We start from the raw sequence: 22,556 nt of genomic DNA on the forward strand, positions 1-22,556 counted from the left end.
CTGCGTATTATTTTAGTAGAGTAATAAAAAATTAGAATCCTTTATTTCCATCTTCTACAACTAGTCTTAGGAATAAATACATGACTAAAAAATCCCTAATTAACTGACTCATCATTAAAGGAAGGAAGACACTATGGGAGCATTAATTAGAATTTATATGATAATTGATAACATAAAGTTTCATGCTATTTTTCTAACTACAATGAACTCAGCTTTTCACTGAGTTTGGCGAAGCATATTCTTGAAGAAAGTGGGAAATGTAACGTTATAACATTGACATATTAGTTATTAACGCATGATCTATCACTGCGCTAATCAACGTGTCTAAGACACATAGGCGAAATAGTTGTTCATTTATTGTACTTCTGTTAGTGCGGTATCTATTAATGTTCACTGATAGCGGTTTTCGTCAACCGGTTTTTTGTTCAGCTCCGCGGCAGATTTTTTTTCTCACACATTCATGCATGCTACAAGCCACTGCTAGCGTGTGTGGGAGTTGGTGATTACCCACCAGACTACTTTTGGCGCAAAATACTTTTGCCTCCTAGCGAAGTCGGACAAAGTTATTCTTATTCCTTATTATTCGTGGTAAAAATGGCATCTTAAATCTATCTGTCCTACGGTTAATCTCTCTAACTTTATTTACATGATAGCTTCCAAATTAGTACGATGGGGATAATAAAAGATTTCCAACATCATCGCTTAAGAGTCGTCCTTCCAATAAATTCAAGTGATTTAATCTTTAATTTAACCTTCGCTCTCTGAGTGATTTCCAACCAAGACCCTCCAGTAACTCTGATACGCTGCTCAGTTTGTCATCGCAGGTTTTACAAATCTAGCTCATCTACGTTGCATGCGATCTAATTTGGTGTTCAATTCAAATTCATGGTGATTCCAAGTTGATGAACCAGATTTTTTAGGGAATACGGTATTTGTGTATTTACTTCCGTGGACGCAAGGCGATAAAAACCAAGTACCGCGCGAGGAAGGGCTCTTCTGCAACGCCATCCCTCTTCTCACTGCGTCAACTTCTGCGAAACGAAACGAATAAAGATGGAAAGAGCCCTTTCCGTTAAGGTGGACCGTGGGGTGAGAGAGAACCCCGCAAGTTCATCCTTCCGCCTCGTCATCTTCCTTCCTCGCCGAGGGTGGAGACGGAAGGAAGGAAGGATCCCTCCCTTCCGTCTCCACGTCGGGAGCGAAGGCGGCGGCAGGCCGATTATCCTCGCACCGCAGAGGGCCTCCAGCAGAAGCAACACGATTCTTATCGCGAAGCTCGCGCCTAAACCTATTCCCGGAGACCTTCGTAATTGGTCCAGGCCTAACCGTCACTCCGCCACGACGCGGCGGTCAAGTCGTCGGCGGAATGGAGGGGCGTTTTGCGGCATTGGAAGAGGCTCGGCTCCCCCCGACCATCCATTAATAAGCCACACACGGGCACGCTCGCCCGTGAAAACGGAGCCTTCCCCCCTCACCCCGCGGGTGTGGTGCGAGAGGGCGGGAATTGAATTCGGGTGCTGGGGAGGGAGGGTGGGCGAGGGATGACTGCGGGGGTGGTGGCGATAAAAGCGAGCGATATGCTCGACAGTCCCGGACGGCATCCAATACTCGGGAGTCGTCGGTTTAGCGAGTCTATTTCCGCGTGACGAAGCCCGTATCTCGGATGCTAATTTATGAAGGGGCGTCGGTGTGCTCCTCGGCTCGCCTCTCTCTCGCGGCCCCGGCGAAGAATTTTCGTGCATAATGACTGCGAAGGAGAGATATGCTCGAGCTCCTTTCGAGGATGGACGATTTAAGTTTTCTGTTATTTATCGCTTGGGTTCGACCGAGTCGTTTATTCTTGGCGCCACCCTTCCCCGTAGTTTCTCATTATCTTCACTTGTCCTTCAGCGAGAATCCCTCCTTACTTCCCTATCCTCGAGGCAGGAGCCGCATTTGAGCAGAGTTTCGAGTTATTCTTACCCTGCTCAATGGATGGTCTTGATGCACATACACTTTAGTTTTGGGCACTGTACATTGATTTTATCACGTTCATCCTTGGATGCTTTTAAATAATAAAACTCGTGTTGAAAATATCTCCACTTGATCTCTGAGCGTGGCATTGAAACGTCGTTTTTTCAAAATTAGAATGAAAATCGAAGTGTTTACACTGATTGGGCTTCGGGCCAATGCAGACTAAGTGCAGAAGAAAAGCTTCGGTCAATCTGGATGTGAAATAAAGAAAGCATGAACGGCATTACCAATAAAAAATTCATATTTAAAGTAATCTATGGACCCCGGGGGTAATTAAGTAAATAGGTACTTGATTTAGTGACTCCCTTGTCATCGTTGGTTATTTCACACCTCATACAGCAAATAAACACACTATTTAGGAGGTTGATGAAGGTTACTATTTCCTGGGGAATATCATGATGCTGCTAGGCCACTGATCAGAGTAGGTATGGCGATATTTTTGACCCGAATATTATCGAAGTCCGTTTTGAAAACTAATAAATAAAAGAAGTAAATATAAGACAGTGCTAATCTTGGCAGAGTATAAATCGGTGACTATTTAAATGAAGCTCTCCCATGAAGAAATAAGAGATGCTATTTCAGAAAAGGGTTGAAAGTATCACGAAACGTAAAAACATCCAAGGTCTATATGAGTAAATTTCCATTCCAAATGAATTTTTTTTGCTAGTATTAATTTTTAGTGTATATTTATCATATATTTAACGATTTTCATTAAAACAGACTCTGCGTTATTGACATATTCACTTCGTGGCTAATTTATAATATAATAAATGCTTAATTTCGTGTGTTCAATCCCTGCTCCGTTTCCCTACTCACATGATATGCATTGTTAACTGATTGTCACATAAGTCAAATTTCCTTAAAGAAAAATAAAATCCACTATTTGATATGCAATTTCAATACCGCAATAAATGGTTGTGCATACCGTAGATAGCCAACTTCCGGTAAATACATGTATTCAATCAATTTTCAATATGATGAAGCATTAGGCGATGCATTAAAAACAGACTGTTATCATTAAATAATTCATTAAAGGATTTTCCTCGTTATTAGAAAATAATACCATAGTTAATTATGATATAATTTAATAAAAGGGATTATTATACGATCAAGTTTAATCCGATAAAGTGAATTCTAATTATTTTTTTCATTTTTAGCCCGAGATAAATTAAACATCCCCCTCATTTAACTACACGGTACACGTGCTCAAATTTTAAAGCCAAAGAAACAGTCTATAATTACGTAAAACGACATGCTACAAAATTGACGTCGAATTTAGAATTATTTCGCTGCGTGTATCCGAATGGAGGCAATGGGAAACGAAGCTTACGCTGAGATGACATGGATCCGATGAATATATTTCATTACGCCTTGAAAGCCGACTCCTTGGGGCAAGGTAATTTGCAAACATTTTTACCCACTTCAGTTCAAAGTCTTTTTGCCGGTGCGGCCACGAGAAGCTAACGGTGAGCCTCTACATCTTCATCTTCGATTCCAAAGCTCCCTGCTCGGATTGTTCCCATTCTTGCGCACTCCAGACACAGCATTAGCACTCTCCCGGCAGTTCTGCGCGACAAAGGAAGCGTTCAAAGGCCTCCATCAATCGTAACCAGTCACTCCTGGGTTGCGGGCGAGAGTAACTATTACTCTAAACCAACCCTTTGGAGCGCCTGCCGCGGAGGTTCCGACGCGGATTTCGCATTGCAGCGCCATGCTTGTACAGGCGCTGTATATCCGCAGCGTAAAACGCAAGAAGGAAACATGAATTTAAAACATTCCGGCGTGGTAATTGTCCTGATTTTATCTAATTTTATCATGAAATCCAGTCCAGGCATTCTAGGGTTACATTTATTTTTACCTATATTTATAAGTAAATTTAGTGACGGAAGAGTGGTAGTAGTAGTATTATGGGAGGCGGCCGACAGCTGAGGTAATTTGCTCCATAGGGGATGGACAGGAAAAAATGAAGGGTGAAGAGAAACCCGGCGTCGGCATTAGCCTACTCTTAACGAAAGGCGCCAAGGGGTCCGCAGCTTAACGTCCCATCCGACGGACGGCGTACTCACTCAAAGTGCCCTCCACAAAGCACCTCAAGTAGGGATCGAGATACTTCTGAAAAATATTCAACACCGCCGTCGACAGAATCGAATTTCCTAAATATCAATTCAACACAAAAGTAGCTGGGTGATATATGCAGATCAAGTTTTCACTTCTGTTGGCAGTACCCGAGACTGCCGTGTATTTTTTTTACTTTGACTTTGCAGCTTGTCGCAAAAACGTGAAAGAGGTGGAGATGGGAAGCCAGTACGGTAGTCCCCGCACCATCTCGATCCCCGTGACGGAAGGGATTATACAATGAAGATAAGAGTGTGAAGTGTAATGATAACTTTTGGAAAACTCGAGCACACTCCACAGTGCCCATGAAGATGATTGCAGCGGTAAACTGATAGAAAAGATGGCTAGAATGACCATTTCATTATCAAATACAATGGTGGAGATGAGAATATAGCTACCAACAGTGGCTACACCCTAAGCTAGCTGACAAATTACTTCGGAAAAAACAAAAATCAATCGCCATAAAAAGTATTTCCTCCTCAGAGTCCGCGGTTTCTAAAGAATTTAGGTGGCGCTCGATCCCAATTCTGGGAGATCTTTCATATAGGATTTCCAACTACCTACCCACCTCACTCAAAGCAGTCTTTTACACACCCCCCCTAGCCCTCTCAAAACTTCTAGTCAATGGTAAAGACACACTAGATAGCCTTCTTAAATCAGGTATTTATCAACTGAAATGCGATATTTGCAACACCGTTTATGTTGGTCAGACAGGGAGGAATGTCAAGCTACGAGCCAAGGAACACGGAAGGTGTCACAAAAATAAGAATACCAACTCTCTCTTCGATAAGCACCTACTTGGGTTAAATGGAAGAAGGGACCATTTGGTCTCAATTGCGCCCAAATAAAGACCTCTATCTATCTATCTATTTATCTACTAGAATTCGACCACGACAGAGAATTTGTCCCAGGAATATTACACAACTTGACACTTTGTAACGAGCAACTGTCTCCGTCCCCCTCCCCACTTTTTTCTGAGAAACTAGCCTGTAATTGGTCAAACTAACCCCCCAACGCACCCGATCGCCCCCTCCCCTCTCAGGCCCTCCTTCCCCTCCCCGCCCCCCCACTCCGTCCTGAGCATATATATTCTCGCACTGTTTTTATATATACCTGATGATGCCCCAAGTCGGTAAAACGCGTTGAACCTTCTAATAAAAATCTGTCGAAAAGTACCAAGTCTTTCTAATAGCGATATGAAATACTTCCACGAAGTGAAGCCTGAAACAGTAGAATTTCGGAATAACTTGAAGACTACGTAGCAGTGTGCACACATACTTTATCATAAGAGTTTCAATACTTATATTTAGAGACCTACAAATCTCATGGTTTTCGTAACATTCTGTTAATTGATACATTTTATTTTAATTATCCCAATAAAAAAGTAAATTTTAGGGTACTCCGTATCATTGATTAAATTTCAGGGGAAGAGAACGCGCCGATTCAATGAAGAAATGCTCATGGCCAACCGCCATTTTTTTCAGCATGCACATAAAAATGAGAAACATTTTATTAATGACGCCGTTTTATGAGCTGGTGTGTGGAACATACCCATTACTTGAGGCATGAGCATATGAGGCTAATTCCTTCGGATTAGCACGACATCATTCCATTAATTTTTAGCCGTTTTTGTACAAAAGATCTGGCCATGGGTTTTTCTCCGCGCCGGATGGATTCTCTCATTTGTGAGAAGTGTTTGACGAGTCTCATTTAATTTTCCCCCTCTCTTCATTAGCTAGATTTATTACTCTTCCTTAGTCCTTATTTGTTACCTGAGATTTCGTATGTTTTTCTTCGGAAATGTGCGTAATGAGTAGCAGCCCCAGGCAATAAACAGTTACCGCTTTCATCTCTTAGTGAGTGAGGCCTTACATCAAATTGAGACGGGTATGACCATGTAATATGTCGTTGAGTACATTTTTTTTCTTTTGATGAATCGCCTTTTTCTCGCAAAACGTCCCGAAGGAAAAGCGTGAATCTCTTGGATTTGGAATATAATTTTTGTTAAGAAAATAAGCTTTTTGAACCAATTGGCATCCATTAGAATCTTTTAAGAGGTAAACACACTTGACTCAACCAAAAACCTGTTCTGTAACGGGCACTTAAAAAATTTACATCCCATTATGTTTGCTTGGTTTCTACCTCGACGCAGAAGCGGGAAATTTGTGTTCGCTACCTGTTCGTAACTTCAAATGCTAATTGTCAATATTTTATGGAAATAAAAGTAAAATTCCTCCTCAAATTGACTACTGATCTTGTTGTAATGATAATAAATTGACTGCATTTCACGTTTACTTCATTTAGCATTCGATTCTGCACAGCAGAGGAATCTGTGATCCTTTTAGTTTGCGTGCACATTAGCGGCTTAGCATTTGTTGAAATCTGCGGGATATTTTAACTTTACTTTGGGTATTTATAAGCTAATTTTATTTTCTTATAGCTTTGTTCATATCGATCCTCAGTGCGGTCATTTGTCAAAGCAATCGTTTTATTGTATATCTAACCCTTTTCTTCCTTTACAATTACTTATCTCTTATAAAGTTCAGTATTCCGTGATAGATATAAAACTGAGCCAAGTGTTCGAGCGTCTTTTTTATGTCCAAATTTTACCGTATAGTAGGAGAATGTTTTGCGTACCTCAATGCTGAAGATATGAGGTGCAACATTTTATTTTTCAAGTAAAATAAGAATTCATATGAAATCCAATTTCCCCCATTTGAAATTCAAAATAATAATCACGAATGCAATCCCTGGATGCTCTTCATAAATATGAAAGATACTAACTAATTTTGCTATTCTGGCCATAATGCAGAGATATACAAGCTTGTACAGCCTGTTTTTATGGGAATGCACGTTAATAAGCGAAATTCTTGGCTTCACAATATTTATGACTTGAAAAATATTTCATTGGATTTTTTTGCTGAACATTAAATTGGGAACTCCTGTTTCATTGCTCGGACGGACCATGAAAATATAGTGTCCATATTGGCAGTGACGGTCATTAAAGGTCAAGGGTAATCTTTTTAAAGATTTTTATTTACATACATGTCATAGCACCGTTTCTCCGCCTGTTTCATGTATGTGCTACTTAAGAAATTCTTATGTTCTTTGTCAAATTTTGACTTTAATTTAAGTTTGCATAAGGGGAGTTAGTTCACCGAACATTAATGGTGTAAGATGACGGGAGGGGTATGGGTCGAAAAGATAGAAGGAATTAAAATCTGTTGTGAGGATGATCAGTGGTCTACCTGCATCAGATAGTTTTGAATTATCGAGCGGGAAGGATAAAGTAAACTTTGCGACTAAATGCTTTGCGAATCAAACTTTGTGCACTGCACAACCGGAGTTAAATGAAATTAATACATCCAATGAATTACGGTTTGTATAAAAAGTATCGGGAAAATTTTCGGGAGAATATATTTACTCGCATTTCAGATATTGCTACAATGCTTCAATATTCCTTCAAGTACATCCCTTGACCGTCGAAAACCTTTTACCAGCGGCTTTTACACGACTAAAAGACTCTCTGGTAGGCGGATTCCGGAAGTTCCTCAAGGGTAAGCGTGCTTCTTAAGCTTCTTTGACGGTACTCAGGGTCCCATGGTGGTGTCATTTGAGAGAGGATTTCACTCTTGGGAATAGGCAATAGTATGCTGGACCAAGTTGCTACTGTAATGTGATTGGGCAATCGTCACGATGTCGTTCCAGAAGATCTTGGCAAGCAGACACTCGACCCTGCTCTTGGTCGTCCGTCAAGACCTTTTGGACGAATTTAATGTAGATCTTTCGCATCGCCCAATTTTTCAGTGATAATGGTTTGTGCACTGACATATCATCAATGTCAATACGATCTTCGATCAGGTGCACACTTAACGACGGTCTGAATTCAGCACTTCACGCAAACACGTCAGGAAAAAATTGCCATCGATACTTTTAATGCAAACTTAGTATGTTCATTGATTTTCTCATAAAAGCTTCTCCCGTGGTCTTAATAAGATCCGAGGAATATGTTCAATTATATTATCCCCAGATTTCCATCTGGTATGTATACCCACGGTAAAGGCCGTATGATGAAATTCGGTCGGCTTGCCACGCGCTCAAAGTTCTTTTCCTGCCATTAACGAATCAAAACTCCGAAACTCATTCCCGGAAACACTCCTTTGTCTCCGAATAAAACCCTGCCCGGGTGGATAAAAGGACCCCGCTTTCACCGTTTAAAATCTATCGTAGGCTCACTTCTGGAGTGAAAGGAAAGGGACTAGGAAAGGTGACCTTTGGCGCTCATCCGCGCCTACTACTGCCGCCGCCTGGCGGATTCGGACCCCCAGGGTGCGCCGAGACCTTCTTCTGCTCCCTCCCCTCGGCCCCGCCCCTGAGGAATGGCGGGAGTGGGGGCAAGGTGGGCGTAGCGCGTGGATAGTGCGCCGAAGGGGGTGGGGTCGATGGAGGTACATGAAAAGAAAGGGTGGGGGGGAAGGGATGTTTTCTGCAAAGAAGGGAGGCTCCCCCTGGCGAACTTTCGAGCGTTGATCTCTCCTCGTACGGAAGATTTAGCTCTCTAATAATCGAGCCATCTATCATCCGGGCGGTATGCGGAGCAAAAAACAGTCGAAGATCGTTAAATGGCAAAATTTTAACGGGGATTGCAATTCGCGCGGCTTTTCCGAGGCGGGCCAAATTATCTCGCGGTTCCGACGGCCCTCGGTTACGTCCGAACCTCTCTCCTCCGTCCCGCCTCCTCCTCGTCTCTCTTCCTACGCTCTCGGCCTGTATTTCGTTCGTTTTTTTCGTTTCGACTCTTGTTTAGGATAGCGAAATACGGTCGGCACATTTTTTCTTGGTCTTGTTTGTTTTGGGGTGCCGTGGGAGTTATTATACGGTTTGTCCAGTGATTCCACCCGTTTGTTTGCGAGCCATGATTCCAAAACATTGGAGCCAGCGACCAAAGTTTTCTTGTTCAGGGATTCTTAATTGCTGTGATATGCTTAGATCTGTCATTTTCCCACCTTTATTGAGTCGCATTCTGTTACGGTTCGGTTTTAAATTAATGTAAGACGTAGAGCTCTCTTAATTTTACTCTGACCTAATTTGTATTCAGTCTCTGTTATTATTTTCGTCACCAATGACCATCATTAACCTTAATATAATTGGGGAAACGTTTTGAAAATAGCAATATACTGATTAATTTCTATTTTATATATGTTTATTTGTTTAAAGAGTGAGTTCCTTAGCTGTGAACAATCAAGTTCCAGTAAAGTTAGGTTATCCACGATAAATAGGGTTGGAGTATTTTATTGATATAAGTGCTTGTATAATATCTTCTAATGGCCATGGAAACATGAGAGCATTCGAAGTTATTGACCTAAGCCTCGTTGACATTTGATATAATGTTTAAAATAGAACCATCGTAATTCCTTTCTTGGCCGTTCCTATCTTCCATAAAATTGATCTCATTTTCAGGAATTATAAACCGACTGTATTTCAGGGTTCAACGGTGCTTAATAAGTTGTTAGAACTTTGCCGACGCATATGTAAATTAAATATCATGAATTATCTTCATTAAGTAAATGCTGGTAGGTATTTGAATTTTTATAACGTATATCCAAATAGAATTCCAGTAATCCTGCTCTATCCAAAAGTTAACTTATTTTTAACCATACTAAGTACTATACCTATATACACATTAGTTTTTCACCCATTACCGCCGCCATGTTTTGTATATCAGCAGAGTATAATCGAAACACTCTGTAGTTACGATAAATAAATGAAACAATATACAACAACTCTTTACGTATTTAAATTAATATGACAACGTAGCGATACGATAACCGCTCACCCAGCTGCTTTAATACTCAGACATGCAGCCTTCCCTAGCCACGCAACTGAGAAGAGTAACAGGTCAGGGTCCTTAAGTATTTATAACATAATGTTAAAGATAAAAAGCACTGAATGAGTAAGAAGTATCAGCCAATAAATTAAAAAGAGTACTCGTCAGCAGGAAAACTCAGGACTTCGGCACTGATGCAATACCGTTACCTCAGAGTGCCGGTTAATTCAGTTGTATTTTTTTAAATAATGTAAGTAGTACGGTTGCTCAATAAAATGTTGCCTGACAAAGTCTCGTATTTTGTTGCCATCTCTACATACTATATACGCAGTAATCACGCCAAAATTTGCTTGAAAGGTTTGTGGAATGCTATAAATTAGAAAGAGCAAATCGTTGTGCAAATGGTATTTGTTAAACCAGGAAGGTACGTGGAAAACACTTCAAAGTATCTCCAGAATTTGCCTCGCCTTTGAATACATGCCATCCAATTCAGAAGAAGATAGAACATTTTTATATCCGATGACCGACAGCGACGGAGCACCAATTTCTTTCTCTCAAATCCATTATGATGTTTCCTAGGTGAAATACGTTGTGAAGCTACAGAAACATCTGGAACAGGCGTTAAATTTTTTAGTTCGAAGCGATTAAAAATCATTAACACTCTCTCAGTCTCCTCCATGTTGGGCTCTACTTGCAACTAGGTCTTCGTAACTGCCGGCCTTGTGCACGTAGATGTGATTGTCTACTTCGAGCAAATATCTTCGCTATCAGCAAATGAAAATTTACATTAGTACAGTCGAAACTCATTTAATTTTAAAAGATATCAGTTTGGAAAAAATGAAGGTCCCACCGAGATTTGAACTCGGATCGCTGGATTCAAAGTCCAGAGTGCTAACCATTACACCATGGGACCCCACGATCCCCAAGAGACGTTAAAACCAAACTTTAAGAATATAATAAGTAAGGAATTTTATTGAATTGCAATTTAATGATGTCTCCCTTCAAGAGGTCACCTTGGCGTAAAATTGGCTGATAGGAACTTAAAGCTTCAATTATCTGGAGCATCTCAGTACTTTTGAGGAAACATATACGTTAGGTGCAGATTTCTTATTCCAAATATCTGAAAACCGTGCAAAGTTCCAAACACACGTTTTGTCAAACACAAGCCTAAAAGCAGATCAGGGTAAAATCTTAATCGGTTGGCAATTTAGTGGGGATGTACGAGTCACGGTGAGAGGGATGTTGTCACCCGGAGTATCGGTTTGCATTCGTTATTGCAGGAAATGGTGCTTTTGAAATAGTGTTGTCAGATATTTTTAAAAAAGGATCAGACTTTCGATGTTTCGTTTGTTACAAAAAAATACTGCTTTTCCTGTTCAGGTTATTTAAAAAATGTTTATGTTTTGTGAGTGGAGATAAAGATATGCATAAGGAATATGAGTATAAAAAGTGCAAAATTTTCCTTGAAATCTGTACGGAACATTCTAATTCAGGGGTATAATGTAGGAAGGAAGACGAAAATGACTGAAAAATACACATGGAAGACACCAGCACGAGGAGAAATACAAGTGCCGAGTAGACTGATAGGAAATAGGTCAGCGTTGAAGACTGTTGTTTGGATCAAGTAATCCGAATTTAAAACTCGGTGGTATCTAATATTGATAACTCCTTAGTTAATAGCTCTGTATCTACACTATCTGATTTCTATTTAAACTTCTTCACTGAATCGACCAATAATTATTTGCATGTGCTTTGTACTATTTATTTGGAAGATACATTTGCCACGAAGGATGTGGTTTAATATCTTTTAACTTTCGCAGCCATTGTTCCCGCATTTCTCGAACTTCAACATTCCGTTTGTATTCAGTGGAATGCGTGGCTAACGGACGAACTGTGACGAGAGTCCGCATTACTCTTCCTTTTACCTTTCAGCTGTCGTCACCATTATAGTAACATAATATTAAAGCGGAAAACTCAAGAGTCAAAAAAAAAAGACTTGATGAGAAATGAAAGTGAGGATGTTTTCACTTGAGAGGGGAAAATCTATCGCGTCGAACACTGACTGACCATACCAGTAAAAACCTCTCACGCAGGAAAGAAGTCGCTGGAAACGATTGGAAATTTACGAAAGCACGGGTGGATTCAGAGAGCTGTCTGGAAGACAGCATGGCATATGGACCCAAGAAGTACCATGGAAAGTGAATTATGTAGTAAATGCCATTTACGCGAAGAGTGGAGCTATGCTAAAATATGATACGAATTGGCAATTTAAACGCGTCGTAGGCTCGTTATTTACCAAAAAGCGTTTGTAATCATTCTTTTTGTGTCATCATTACATCATTTTAATATTTATAACTGCAATTAAATGATATAGAGAAGTATATGAAACAGAGGCTATTTAAAAACAATTTGACTTGTTAAAAATAACTCTTTTTATTATTAAATTATACAGTAAGACTCCAGGGACGTCTTCAATGCCCTCCATGGAATTCTTCGATGGTGCTATTCCCACAGAATTTATTTCGTGTGTTAATTTAGATCACCTCAGGTTAATGCAGGTGTATCTCATTTCATTTTTTAATAATTATTAGATATGATGGTTAATCCATAGTTAACAAAAGATCATCGCTCTAAAGGTGCCCCTTGAATATATAGTATTTTCTCAGGTGTGTCTGTGAACGAGTTCCTATATAGTGTAACACACAAAACAAGCCAATGTAACCCTTACTTAATTTAGGGACCATAGTTTTGGGACAGAGTTCTGTTGCCACCAACAATATCACCATTCCCCCCTCTTTCTCCCATCCACTTTCATAGTCCAAAAGTGGTAGCCCCCTCTCCCCACATTGATTTCTACGCGTAATATAGGCATGGCCGTATTATTTCAACAAAGACTGGCACACGTTACCTACTGGAAATAGCACGGAAACCTCCTTTGGATATTGCTGCTTGTTTGAACATTAAAAATCATGTGCAATGGGTGGGAAGTACCAGCTGCAATTATTGTCCAAGGAAATAATATTTTCAAAATCTAAAATAAATCCTTATGATTTTGATAAATGTATAGCAAACTAGATGGGTCACATAATAATAAGTTAATTATTTCTCTATGGCATGAGAGAAATTGCCAGAAAGAGATATTTGGCAAATGATTTTGAGTAAAATACGTCGAGGAAAAAATATAACACTATGAAACAAGAGGCTGCATTGAAGATTAAGCACACTGGGTGTCAGGGTGAGGAGTGTTTATGAATATAATTGATTCTTTAGATCAATCAACTCCGGTTGAATCTAATACTCGAATTCGTTGATATTGTCCCCATTTTTCATTTTTGTCTCTTTCTCGTCTTTAAGTCACAACAAAGAGGATTCATTTTTCTTGTATCTCAACAGTTTTAATTCCCACATTCAATAGTTTCGTAAGATTAAAAACTTACTCCAATTTTTATTTTGACAAATTCAACTGTATATAAGGGATCACTCATTAAAATTACAATAGGAATAATCAAGCAATGCATCGTCCCGTGTCTTCTGCTTAAATTTAATACTTGATGCATTCAGGTAAATGAGTGCATTATGGATTATATTTTCAAAAAAGCTTTAAGCCCATAAAAAATACAAAAATTATCTCTTCTCTGAATCATGGGCCTGTCGCAATCGGACGTAGTCAGCTTCTTTTGATTATTTCGGAATAAGATATTTTTCGCGTATTCAGGTAAAGCTAAATATAAATACCAGCAGTCACGACAAGACGAAACGGAGAGGGGAAGAGAACGTAGAGTTTCCCCGGAAGTGAAATTATTACGATAATACGAGCAGAAGGCTCCCGTTTTCAAGAGTGAAGAGATAAGTGAGGTTGGGAGTTACAATTTAACGGAATCCGCTGCTTCAACTCCACAAATGTTTTCAACAGGGAGGAGAGGTATTTTGGTGCCAGTTCAGCCCGTTACCGCTTTCCTCCTTTTCTCACGAGCCAATTGATTGATTTTCCACCCTGAAAAGGGAGCATCTAATTGTCTGCTGTTTGTTAGGTTTTCGACAATAATTTGACTGTCATTCCAAGCTATGGTACATTTGTCAAAGATCAAACGCCAATACGCGACCTCGTTGTCGTAAACAGGCCTTTACTCCACATAACCAACCTAATGAGGGCGGATCTAATTAAGGCCGCAACACACTTACGACTATTTAAGCCTTTGTCTGTGTGCGGGTCCCTCAAACCAAAATGATTAAAATGCAAATACTGGAGGTTCCAAGACCCGTTTTGGGAGGAAGTGGTGGGATAAATGTTTCATTTGATGAGCCCCCTTTGGCTTCGAGGATATTAAACCTTTGGAGAATGTGGAATGCCGATAGGTTACTCATTGCACATAAAACTCATTCCACGGAAGGCATGTGGTGGTGAGGGAGGAAATGACCCTTGATGGGAAGTATCACGCAGTCCATCGACTTTTCCTGTCTTCATTTGAACGTGTTCCGATTAAGACTTAGCGAGATATTTTAGTTATCTCGCCTCTGTTAACATTGACTCTAAGAAATGTATAAAAATCATTTCTGCCTTATGGGTGATGGTAACGTGAGTAAGTAACACATATAAACAGCAATAAAATAAATCCTGAACAAAAAATATTCCTCAAATATTTCAAAATGTTCTGCCCTCTTATGTTGGAGTTTGGCCGCAGCTACAGATGATTATTACAAAAGAAGGAAGAAAAGTGCAAAGATTCACACACTTACATGTGTTTATTATTGCGGTTAATGCTTAGATTGATATTTGACAGAAAAACTCACGAAAGTTAATTATTTAAATATTTTGGCCTTGCAAATTAATGTTAATGGCGCGTTGCATTAGTGGAATTCAGTTATTACTTAGTAACAGAATTAACTTTGAAATAATATGCAAGTATCTTTCCTTCTTGCTGAGGGAAAATATTAGAGTCAATCGTGATTCATTTGTAGTGAGGGAATTGACTCAATTTGTTTTATTATTCAGTAATTTGCTCCTTAGTCATCGAACAAGAAAACGGAAAAGAATAGCACTTTACATTTATGTGCAAACATGAATAGAAAGATTAATTTAAGTGCCACGATCCACTCACAATTGATCGTCTGTTTGTATCCCATATTTTCCTCCTTCCAACTTAACCAACATTGACCCATTTAATATTCCTAGATCACTTCATTTCCTAACTCCCCACGTCAAGTCTTAGCGGATAAATATCTCTGCTGGCATTTGATAAAGCTGTTACTTTCATTGCTAGGCCATGACTCACAGCTTCCTGCAACGCGAGCCTTCTTCCCCGTTCGCAAGTCAGTCAAGCGAGTCTTTCCTCCCTCGTTTTCGTCCCCGGGAGTTTTTTTTTTTTTTAACCCTCCAATCGTCATTGTTTCGCACGCGGCGAGGAATTTCGCGATCTCAATTCAGATGAAATATAGGCCTTCTGCAACCGCGTCTCCTTTATTTCCACACTTGCTCTGTCCTTCCCACTCCCCCTCCCCGCCACCCAACCCTCCCCCAACAACCCCTCTTTGAGCGGCGGCAGCGTCGCGGCCAGCGCTCGTCCCGAAGCAACTCGAGGTATTTGCATTCCCCCTTTCCCTAGCCCCCCCCCCCAACGCCTCTCACTCCCCGCCAACCCCCACGCGACTCTCCCGTCGAAAACACCCATTCCATTGTTTCCCAAGTCCATCGCACATCCGCTACCGTCGCTTATTTAGTTCGCACTTTCGCCGTGGCTCCGTGGGAATGAATGTGCGTACATATGTTTCTCTCAAGTGTCGGCGCTGAACCACCTCGCACCCCCGCCAATATCCTCTTCTCTTTCTGCCTTCCCTCACACTCTCTGGGATCAATTTACACTTGCCTGTCCTCCTGGAAGTGACCTCGCGACCCTTCTCCCGCTCCCTGCCTCGCCCGTCCTCCCACTCACTTCCCAGCGACTCACAAGAGCATTTGCACCTTCAGACGCCGCCTCATCGGCGGAGAGGTCCGCGGATTTCGCGAGCGTGCGAATGGAGGGCTCTTGACTCTCCGTCCGGTGCTGAGATGAATGAAATTGAAGAGCGATTTCCGATGCTTAGTTCGCTCTTTTCGATCCTCTTCGATGACGAGTTCTCTCGCGTCGGTCAGCGGAAGTTTACATAAAATGTGAGCAGCTGAAAATGAAAATGAACTCATGAAAATATGAATTTACTCTCGGCTATAAATTTGTGACATTAAACGGGCATTTATGTGACAATTTCATCAAAAATCAACTGATATTCTTTTAATAACTTATTGTAGCACTTTTCCTCTTTACAAACAATTATCAAGTGGAAAAGTGCTACGATCATGCTCGACTTCCATCACATCACGCCTGAAGTTACTCAATTTAACATTCTTTTCTTAAAAACAATGCGCTAGACGGACATGGACTGCATTTTTAGCATTGCTTGAAAATATTCAGCACAAAAAATTACTATGATAATGTGTTAATACAATATTTAAAATGCATTAAAGCATTATTTAAAGTAATGAAAAAAGAGTACACTATGCTAAAATGTAGACATAAATTTAAAAGATTATTTTTAAGAGAAGACCACCTAGGCATCAGCTCTAAAGCTCTTAACGTGCTCATTTGATGCAATTCCTTCTCTCCTTGCTTCTCCCACCGGAAATTTCTTTTTCCTTGTTTCTCGTAGTTCATCTTTCTCGTAGTTACTTTCCTCAGTAATACTTAACCTTCCTTGTACTTCCTTCATTCTTGATCCACAGCAAACCTTCATACCTTCAGCTAGCTCCCCTCAACTTCCTTTAAGTCTCTTCCACAGATCTTTTTCTCCCTTCGCCCACTTTTCAAAGTATTCCTTCATTTATTATTCATTCAACCCGTTTTACTTTCATTACTCCTGAGCACTTCTATCAACTTCGGCTATCTTTCCTCTGATGTTCTTATTGCCCAGGTGTCTCGTATGTAGAAAAATAGCCTCCATATATATATTCCAATGAATCGCTTTCGCATGTCTATGGCAGCAATATTTGCAGTTAAAAGTCTCTTTTTGATAGAACCATTTCATGGTTTTCATTTGAGTAAAAATTTTATAATTTGCTGTAATATTACATTTTTAAGCAATATCTATTTTCAATATTCATGTGTTGTATTAGGTTATTTCATTTATGTATAAAAATACTTGCTATTTTCGAATTGGCAGAAATAAAGGCTGTTTTTCTTCTCTTTTGCAAAACAAATTGTTCATATATTGAATGGGAAGTAATCCTATGTTATAATTATCCCTCTGGAATTGGAGCGCATTTACGTTTCGTCGCCATTTTCCTGCCTCTTCTGTACTTATGGTTTCAGTTGATTATATTTTTTACAATGGAAATTAGGCGGTCTTATTGAGGCCTTCACTGAAAAATGAACTACTGTGCTCTAAGATTGCATGTGCCTGAAAATTTCTTTTAAGCTAAGGAAAGAAATTGCATTTTGTGAGTTTTAGGCTTCATGCTATTCGAGGATGGAACATTTTTTGCCCTAAATTTCATGGCTGTTGATTCGATGGATAATTGCTTGGGAGCAAAGTGGTTTGTTTATCCACATTGTGACCATTTTTCTTTATTATCTCTTCCCTTCCCATAAGTGTTGTATTGCTCAAGTTTTTTTCCTAGAAAATTGGCTGAACGGTATTTTTTTATCGTGCACGAGTAATTGGTGCTTGGCCTTTGCCTCATTCTGGTTTGTTGGTGGAAATGGGAATTCCAGTTTATCCTTTTGCCGACACTTATTCTTGGGAAGAATATAAAGTTTTAGCAGCTGTACAGTTAACAGGGAATTGGGTAACAGTTGTGTCCGCGAAACATAGAGAGACTAAAGGTGATAGATTAAAGTTACAAATATTCGACAGTTAGTTATACTCGTGCCCTACTAATCATGCACGATTGTTTTTTAAAGTTGTTCATCAAATATTCCTTTCTTCTTAAATTTACTTGAATTATTTATCTAAATAGAAACCATATTGTGATATCAAAGGAATATGAACAGAAAATTTGTGACCTTCGAATTATATTGCTATTAGGAAAAGTAACGATTAATTCGTTATAAGTTTCAATCTTTGGGCCACCATATTTTATATCCTCTTTCTAATCTTTCCATTATTGATATTGGTGACAAGTTTAATGAAATTCATCTGAAATTCGACCACATGAAAGGAAGAAAATGGAACGTTCAGCCGAAGTTTTTAATTTAAATAAAGGGGAATAAAAGCATTAACACTGCGGTCAAAGTCGACATTTACTCGAAGAGCGAATTAAGCAATTAAATGAAAAAGGGGGAAAGGAAATGTTTTGCATATATTTAAATAGAAGTCTTTTTATTAGCTGTTTCAAACATGTTCATGTTATTTGCAAGTATCTGGAAATGAGAGGAAAAGAAAAGCATAGGAATATAATTTTTTCGTGTCAGACCAGAAGGAAATATAAAGGATGTAAAAAGTAACGTGTGATTTCGTAACCTGCACAATTACAGTGAATTACCTCTAGGACTTAAAAAAATGTTGGATGAGATATTTTCTCACTCTCTGTGAAATTAAACCCTCATGAGATCCATTGGAAGATCGCTGCTGGAACTCGATAATCAATAGTCACTTCGCCCCTACACTCCTCGGCTCTCAGTACCTGCGACCAAGCGATAGGTGAACTCTTTCGGTGTGCTTCTTCCCGCAAGCGATGATGGTGCTGTCGTGCAGCACTTCCCCGGGCCTTCGCTTCACCCTCTCTGCACCCCTACCATTCACCGTCGGTCGCTCACCCCCGCCAGCCACCTCCAGGGTGAAAATGAAATCCTTCCTTGCCTCTTCCGACGCAGAAGGCGACGGTGAAAGTTCTCTCACGACAATGGGCTGGGAGGAAGGGCTTAGAAACGGGAGGAGGGGGACTTCGAAAAGGGCAGAAGACCCAAGTCGGGATCGACGTTTACGGGAGTGTCTTCGCAGCATTCTTGAACCAATCTGTGTGCGGAGAAGAGGGAAGAGGTAAACCTTATTGAGACGCTGTTTGTACTTTTCTGGAGTTCTTCTTTCAGTAGTCTTCCTTGCGAGTATGAGTTTGTATTTTTTCGTCAGATATTCCAGTTCATCTTGCTAATTATGTTGAAGTTAATTGAAATGTTCGATTCTTGATTGTTTTCCTAGCATTTTCAGGTTATGATGTGTATCTTCACGTGAGAACACTCATAACCTGAGTAAGGGTGTTTGGGGTACAATTTGTTCCATGGGTCTTTAAAAGAATTATAGTTCACCCTTTTAAATCAAGAAATGACTCATTTGCTTGCCTTTCGAAATGACTTACCTTTTTCCTAAAGTGTGGGCTTGTTTAATATTTGTATAAAAATATGGTCAAATAAACTCTTTAATTTTCACAAAATATGCTATAAAAATATATCATATGCATTATTTTTTACAGATAAATAAATACAAATAAATACTCTATAGGTAGGTTTTGGATGTACACAAACATAACAACCCTACATTTTTTAGCCTCACTAAAAGCACAACCTGACCTCATACTGCAAAAAAACTTCAATTCCTCCTTTTGTTCTATCTAATATGCTTATTCCTTTCCTCCCTCTTCTTTGTTCGCCTAATATTATCCCATCTGTCACAGCTTCCAACATTTCATCGCCTGTCAGAATGAGCTTAATCCAACTTTCCTGTTTTTTCGGAAAAATGTTGGGACCTAACCGCAAGTTGAATCTACTATCATAATGTCAATGAAAAATAAAATCTTGAAGATGTATCATTCCAAAGATGGTTGGATGTAATATTTTCTTTGAAAACCTAATAACACGTATGGGATACTAAATTCCTAACTCAGCCAGCTAATTATTAAATTAGTTTTGTGTATGCATTAAAATATGATGGTGATTACTTGCATCCAGTTAAGCCTTTAGGAGATAACAACATACACTGTGTGAAACTGAGGCAAAGATAACCACTAATTTGGGAAATACTGATAAAATTAGTTTTATTCAAGCATTGGAAATAAATGCACTTAGTTTACGGAATTTTCATGAATGTCAGTAACATAAAATAAACACTTGCACCTATAATGTGCTCGCAGCATGCATGGGGTTCGCATGCTTTTATCGAGTGCCCTATTCTATATTAACACTTAATCATGAAACAAAAGCGACCAAATAATTGCCGAAGTAAGAGGTAATAAATCCTATGCTTAAATCGTCTTACTATTACTTTCAGGACCTTTTATAGTTTAAGGAAAAACTTTGATACAAATATTAAGCCCTTCGAATTTCTATCAATTTAATTTTTAATAATATGCGTTGAACTTAGTAACAAGATTTAATGTTTCCTTAATTGTATGGTGATGAATTACGTTTGACTTACGTGAATTATACCTGTAGAACTAAGCCACTTTTAGTTTGGTCATTGGAATCATAAATTAACACACTATACTATGCACAATTCGTCAAAATAATTTCTGCATGCCATTTGAATACTTAGCTGCAAAGAAATATCCTCCTATATATATATATATATATATATATATATATATATATATATATATATATGCACATATATCAACCCGAAGGTCGGTTTGGTAGGTGATGGTAGAGTTCACCCAGTACTAAGCCCGACGGCTTGTGAAATTCACACATCAGGGTAAGGGGGCCAGTTCCATTCCCTGTGCCGGTTGTGGTTTCCCAGGAAGATCTGGTAACCGCAAAATCACATAGCTTGGGTGGAGCTGCAGGTGCTCAGAGTGCCTTGCCCGAGAATCGAACCTGGGCTCCTATGGTCAGTAATCCAACGCTCTACCCCCTGGAATACCGTGACCCATATATATCTACTGTATATTTTTGTGTAACAGAACAGAAGCTGCCCAAAACATTGGTAAATTGACAAAAAACTCATAAATTCAAATTTTTTTCTCCCATTAACTTTAATGCCTGATTTCCTAATGAGTGAAGTTGAAAAATATTTTGTTTGCATGATTCAAAGTTCCCTCATATCTCTCGGGAAACCTCGTAGGCCACCTCAACCACTCTGACATCAACGGCCTTCTCCCTTTTCTTGTAAGGATCTCGGAGATTTAAAACCGTAATAAGAGCTTTGACACCTTGGGAACAGGCAGTTTGTCCTTTTAACGACCCTTTCTTTAAGTCGGCCACTTGTTTTCCGCTTAAGCACTGCGCTAATTTGGGCTCACCTTTGCGACAGAATAAAAAACACCCCTTCCTCCCGCCTTCTTGCCCTATAGTTAAATCCCCCTTGTCGTTCGTGCTGCACTCGTTACCCTAGCATTATAAGACATCACGCTCTCTCGCCTTCAAATGCTTTTGTGTCGTTCTTTCCGCGTCCTCTCTAGGCCCAATGGCGCTCCTCATTCTTCATTTGTTCTGATATTTTTTGTTGAATCACTTCCTAGGATTCCACTTCGGACTCATGCCATTCTTTTTCTTCCGCTGAGATCTTGGATGGATATCTCTCCCCTGTCATCAAGCGCTCCACTAGCTCACCATGAATAGAACAGATCAGGTCTAGGTGGTATTTTTTTCCTCTTCCGTCACACCTGCGCAGCATTGGCAACGTCGTCTCCTTTTCTCCAAAACAGCCACCGAGCTGTATTGGAATTAACCTTACATTAGTGAAGCAACAATTGTCATCAGCATTTATCCATTCTCTTCGTGACCGTCCATGAATATGGTTTCGGTCACTCTATACGGTTGGTTTTAAGCCCGGCAAGGTTGGAGGCCATTCATTGGCGCATACAATCCTATCGTTACCGCAATAGGTTGTAATTTTGTGTAATTTATTTCTAGAGAGTTATATAGTCTTTAAACTGCTTATTTATTTCTGTATCACCTAAATTCTAGAAAAAAAAGTTTTTCGAAATTTACGTAAATATTTTTCTGAATCAATACGAAGCATCCTTTTTTGTCCTCAATAGTATGTGTGTACCCACTCCTCGGTCAATAAGGTTTATAATCTACATATATTTTTAATTGTCCTGAAGGACCATTTGGAACATTATACATTTTTACAACTCCTTTTTCGAGAATAAATTACAATTTACATTTCGAAAGTATCGGTTTCAAATGGAATGTGTTCAACCTCGCGAATGAACATGTGTCCCACTAGCACATGTAGGCCTGCTTCATATCTATGCGTTCCAATTATTGACTCCCTGCCTGGCGTCCAATAAACCTCATGCCTACGTCTGCTTCCAGTATTTGGAATTGGGCCAAAATGTTTCTTACAATCTGTGATGCTTGACATTGAAATTTTCCTTTTGAGGAGCGAAAATATATCGACTATGCTCCGATCGCTTTGAATCATCGGTTTGTATTCTCGCCGAGACTCGAACTTTGATTTAGAGGGCCAGTCATACGTGTTGAATATCCGCCCGCAGGTGGTGAGTCGTGCTCTCCTGGACTCATTATCTCTCCAAGTGAAGGAGGAGCTAATCCAATTAATTATCCACTTTCGGTTTCCGAGTCATTTTAATGAGCGCTTATCATGCTGACTCTTTGGTATTCCAAATCTTAAATGTTCACATTTTTTTCCAGGATAATACTTCCACAATTACCTTGAAAATAAATCACAT

The 22,556-nt window shown here is 39.6% G+C and overlaps 1 protein-coding gene and 1 non-coding gene across 2 annotated transcripts in view; one reads left to right on the forward strand and one right to left on the reverse strand.

Moving 5' to 3' along the window:
- Positions 1–22,556, forward strand: part of LOC139701074 (ras-like protein family member 12) — a 455,247-nt gene that overhangs the window by 268,073 nt on the left and 164,618 nt on the right. The gene's annotated exons all lie outside the window — the stretch shown is intronic.
- On the reverse strand, positions 10,797–10,868 carry TRNAQ-UUG (transfer RNA glutamine (anticodon UUG)). The gene has a single exon. It is a non-coding gene; the product is annotated as a tRNA-Gln (tRNA).

The sequence above is a fragment of the Hetaerina americana genome, unplaced genomic scaffold (genome assembly GCF_022747635.1).
Source record: "Hetaerina americana unplaced genomic scaffold, ioHetAmer1.1.p SCAF_11, whole genome shotgun sequence".
In the NCBI taxonomy this organism is placed as follows: Eukaryota; Metazoa; Arthropoda; class Insecta; order Odonata; family Calopterygidae; genus Hetaerina; species Hetaerina americana.